This window comes from Aricia agestis, chromosome 13 (genome assembly GCF_905147365.1).
Source record: "Aricia agestis chromosome 13, ilAriAges1.1, whole genome shotgun sequence".
Classification (NCBI taxonomy): Eukaryota; Metazoa; Arthropoda; class Insecta; order Lepidoptera; family Lycaenidae; genus Aricia; species Aricia agestis.
Genome location: NC_056418.1, coordinates 1,808,909 through 1,814,196, shown reverse-complemented (window position 1 = coordinate 1,814,196; position 5,288 = coordinate 1,808,909). Strand labels below are relative to the sequence as shown.

Genomic DNA, 5,288 nt, shown 5'->3' with positions numbered 1-5,288 from the left:
GTAATTTTGTAAGTTGTAACTTGTTAACTTGTTACTTCACCAGACCTTCACTTCATAGAGCAAAGTCTTTCGAGCCACCTTGACATTGCATTGGCAACTCTTCGAGTCGGCCATTTTTAAAAGAAGAAGAAGAAGGCAAGATTTAATAGGTAATACCCTCTATTCTGGAAAAGTGGTCGTAATGGTTGAAATAATGCTACCGATATTGTCTTAATTACTTAACAATGATGCCTTTATCAAACGACCTGCTATAGACTAAAATTTCAACCTAGACGTGAAGTGAAACTTGGTGTACTCAGATAAAGATGTCATGATTTAGAGTGATTAACCTTTCCAGCCAGGGTCATCTATTACGAGCTCGGTGACGTGACCCAGCCATCTCACGAAACCACGAAACACACTTATTAAACGAAAACATTTGTGTAGGAGTACTATAAAAGCAAAATTCTGTATGGTAATAAAAAAATAATAAAAAAAATCAAGTAATTAAAGATAAATTTTTGTGGTACTAAGCATCACAAATTCTACAGAACAAGAACACGGACTCACGGAATACCAGAGTGAGTCATAGGACCAAAAGGCCAAGAGCCTTTTTTTAAATGAAAAAAGGGGGCAAACGATCAAACGGGTCACCTGATGGAAAGCAACTACCGTCGCCCATGGACACTCGCAGCATCAGAAGAGTGCAGGTGCGTTGCCGGCCGTTTAAGAGGGAATAGGGTAATAGGGGAGGGTAGGGAAGGAGATATGGGAGGGTAGGGAAGGGAAAAGGCTTTCAGTGTCATATGATTGGGCCTCGGGTAAACTCACTCACTCGGCGAAACACAGCGCAAGCGCTGTTTCACGCCGGTTTTCTGTGAGCCCGTATTTCTCCGGTCGAGCCGGCCCATTCGTGAACTTTTGGATTGGGGGTTTAAAATGTACACCCTAATGTAACTAGTTTTGGTTCGTTTCTGGCAGTAGTCTTCAGCATTAGCATGGTCACCATAGAAACGCTTTCTTTCTACGGAAGAATAGACAAAGTGACTGTTTGAAGGTAATCTGCCTTAATGTCACGAAAAGCTGTCAGTATGCTCATTCTTTCCCGTTTCTAATGTTGTTTTGCTAAGCCTGCTGGTGTAATCAGATTCGTAGTATTCCTTTGAAAGATTCTGCACAAACACATGGATATTTACGAGTGCTGACGTAAAATCGCCACAAATATTTCTAGAGAGAACGCCTTGAACGTTATCGGTTCGGGAAGTGCGGTATAAATAGAACGCCAACTGATTACAGCTACTCACATAAAAATGAGAGCACAGGCTAAAATAGAACTTGTGACAACAATCCACTCCGTTGACGACGTTTTACAAACAGGCAACACTGTCAGCGTTAATCATTTGTAGTTTTAGATCTTAATTAATTTAAACGTTACAAAACATTTTTGTTTGAGAGGAGTATATCTTTGTAACGGCGTCGTTGATAGGTTAATCGATCCTAATTACTGTACTTCCTAATATTATAAATGCGAAAGTGTGACTGTTTGTTTGTCTGTCTGTTATACGTTGTCACGCCCAAAACGCTGAAGCGATTTTGCTGAAATTTTGTATGAAGAAACTTTGAGTTCCGAGAAAGAACATAGGATACTTTTATATAGGACTAGTTCCCGCGAGATAATTTTGACGCAACGGAGTTGTGGCCTTCATCTTGTATCTAATGAGCCCCGTGCGAGTTTCTTACGCCGGTTCTTCTCGCCGGGTTAGTTCCCGAACCAGTGGTAGGCACTATGTAGGACATTCTGAAAACATTTATTTTAAATTTATTCAGAAATAAAACAATTTTGATTTTGATTTTTAATATTTTGACGTTAGTCTCACAAAAGCGCTAGTGAACAAATAAAATTCAGTCGAGCCTCAGAAGCCAGGCATACTTAAGTGATACTTTTCGTCCCCAGAAAAATGTTACTTACAACAAACCTAATTACTCTAGTAAAGTCTAGTATAATGTAAACATAGTGTAACAAAACTAAGTGATGATACTTTACGATGTGTATGATTCCCTTATACATATATGTATAAGGTGCCTTATAGTCCATATACAAGGTCCCTTATATTATAATGTATAGAGTTGAGTCACAGAATACATATTAGTACAAGTTGAGTGAAAGAGCAAAGTAAATTTTTCCATACAAAGGTGAAATAATCGGCCAACGAGTCAAACTCACGCACGGACGGTTCCGTACCATTATAGAGACAATTTAAGAGGCTAAAATTGTGTTTTTTGTAAGGGTGCCCCGCTTAAATTTTTATTTTATTTTTATTATTAATCATTAAATTATACTGTATACAATTGAGGATTATGTGAAAATTTCAAGTGCCTACCTGTTGTCATTATTGATGCCAAGCAAAAAATGCCAAAAAGATCACGTTTGTTGTATGGGAGCCCCCCTTAAATAATTAATTTATTTTATTTTTAGTATTTGTTGTTATAGCGGCAACAGAAATACATAATCTGAGAAAATTTCAACTCTCTAGTTATTTCCATTCTTGAGTTACAGCCTGGAGACAGACAGACGGGCAGACAGACATCGAAGTCTTAGTAATAGGGTCCCGTTTTTTACCCTTTAGGTACGGAACCCTAAAAAAAGCTATTTCAGCGCTGCTTCTTTCACAGTGAACTATATGCGTGGGACCCATACACACCCTAAAGTATTATAGTAGTATTTTGTTACACCCTGTAAAATTGTATGAAACTCATCGAGGACGTGGTCAGTTCAATGTGTGGTCGACATCGGCCAATTTCGTGTTCTATATAATAGTATATTTTAATGGGTGATGTAACAAGTAACCATGTCACCGTTTATTTATAAACATACCATCAACATTTAAACTGCATCAATGACTGTTTTGTGTTTGCTTTTGTATATCTCAGAGTAATACACAGTAATACACTGTAGTAGTAGCAGCGCTGAAACTTTTTTTTCACTTTTGTATGGGCAAGGGTCCGATCATCGCGAGTTTCGCCATACAAAAGTGAAAAAAAGTTTTGGTCTTTCAGCGCTGCCACTTTCACAGTGAACTCTCTACAAGGGACACGTACACACCCTAAAGTATTATCACTTATTTTTGTTACACCCTGTATATACGATACAAACAATTTTGGTCTGTATGTCTGTCTGTCTGTCTGTTTGTTCCGGCTAATCTCTGAAACGGCTGGAGCTATTTTGCCGGGACTTTTTTTGGTAAATCGCTGATGTAGTAAGGTGTAACTTAGGCTTAGGCTAGGAAATGTAGTAAGGTGTAAAAAGGAGGAGGTTATATTTTACTTTTTTCATATTTGTTAGCGGACTACCCATCTCTGGTATTATACTATGTTGACGCGGACGAAGTCGCGGGCAACAGCTAGTAAAAATATATAAATTTTATGTCAAGACCACCATTAATTAAAGTTAAGTAATAATGAAGTGACGCGAATACGACTGGGCGGGCTGGTTAGAATCGAAGACACCTTACAGTAAACAATGCTTAGGTATAACTGGCTATAAACAATGCTTATATACAAGTTGTAAAAAAAACAAAGTGATAATACTTAAGGGTGTGTACGTGTTCCTTGTAGAGAGTTCAGTGTAAAAGTAGCAGCGCTGAAAGACCAACATTTTTTTCACTTTTGTATGGGGTAACTCGCAACATTGGGGCGCTTGTACTAGGAACATGTACACACCCCATTATTATCACTTATTTTTGGTACATCCTGTAAATATATATTATATGTACTTGTTTTACACTTACTACTTAGTCGACTAACCTCACATTCACCTTAAGCAAAGGTTCTGACTTCTTTTATCATACCTGCAATAAAACATATACAAAAATTAGCAAAACACATGAATATTTTAGCAAAATATCTTGTTTTAGCATGATGTTTTAAAGTTCATTCCGACTTCATATTTTTATTATTGTCTTTCTAGGAACTTTGTAGTATAAACTTGTTTCTTAGCAAAAGATGTAGTGATTAACAAGTTGAGGAGCCTATAAATCCTAGGCTATCTAGATTTCAGAGCTAGGTCTAGTATTCAGGCGTCCATGTGTTGCGCGGGCGCGGCGGGCTACGTGCGCTATTTCTGAAGCCGAAGCTGTGTTTCCGCATGGAGCTTAGCTCCGCTATTTCTGGCCGAGGCTACTTTCAATTGTACGGAAAAAACTATTATGCGTTTTACGTCACAACAACAAATGACAACAAAAAATTGAATACAACAAATTAACCAAAAGGTAGTTAACATTATAACAAATGCATAGATAACGCCCGCAATGACGTTGCGCCAAAATTTGTTTATTGCGTCGGAACCGTACATTTTTTTGGGATAAAAAGTATTCTATGTTCTTATCGCCATTTATTTTAATGAAATAAGGGGGCAAACGAGCAAACGGGTCACCTGATGGAAAGCAACTTCCGTCGCCCATGGACATTTGCAGCATCAGAAGAGCTGCAAGTGCGTTGCCGGCCTTTTAAGAGGGAATAGTGTAATAGGGGAGGGTAAGGAAGGGAAGGGAATAGGGGAGGGTAGGGAAGGGAAGGGAAAGGAATAAGGTAGAGGATTGGGCCCCCGGTAAACTCACTCACTCAGCGAAACACAGTGCAAGTGCTGTTTCACGCCGGTTTTATGTGAGAACGTGGTATTTATCGGGTCCAGCCGGCCCATTCGTGCCGAAGCATGGCTCTCCCACGCCATACCAAATTTCAGGGAAATCAGTTCTCTACTGGAAAATTTCGGATGATTTTTATTATTCCTTGATTCACACATATGCCATGCCTTCATTCCGTACAACTTGTAGTATGTAGTATCCAGAAAACGCCACGCAGTAGATGCGAATTCCGATAGGGGGCCACACGGAGGCGTTATCACTTCCGGCGAGGTCAACGCCCTTCCGACGCTATCGGTCAGCTGAGTCGACGTCACCGCACCCCACGGGGGACCTTGTATATTATGATGCGCATACGCATGAACAAAATGCACGGTGCAATTAAACATAGCGATAATATTTTAGGGTGTGTATGTGTCTTCGTGTTTGAGATACATCCTGACACAGACAGACGGAAACACGACAAAGTCTTATTAATAGGGTCCCGTTTTTACCCTTTGTGTACGGAGCCCACAAAAGCGTGAAAGAATTGTTTAAGTTTTCGGGTGTTCTCTACAATTTAACGATCGCCGTCTACGCAGTACTATTATAATATCCACATTAAATACACATAAACAAACTGTATTAATAGCAGGAAAACCATGGCGTCGTCTATATATAGCGGACTAT

General features: G+C 39.3%; 1 protein-coding gene across 5 annotated transcripts in view; it reads right to left on the bottom strand.

Moving 5' to 3' along the window:
* Window positions 1-5,288, bottom strand: part of LOC121733356 (histone deacetylase 4) — an 86,784-nt gene that overhangs the window by 26,692 nt on the left and 54,804 nt on the right. The window contains exon 1 of one of the 5 annotated variants that reach the window (XM_042123579.1): window positions 3,784-3,806. The exons of the other annotated variants lie outside the window; for them this stretch is intronic. The gene's annotated coding sequence lies outside the window, so the exon portion shown is untranslated. Of the gene's footprint in view, window positions 1-3,783; window positions 3,807-5,288 lie in introns of those variants that run through there. 5 annotated transcript variants of the gene reach the window in all.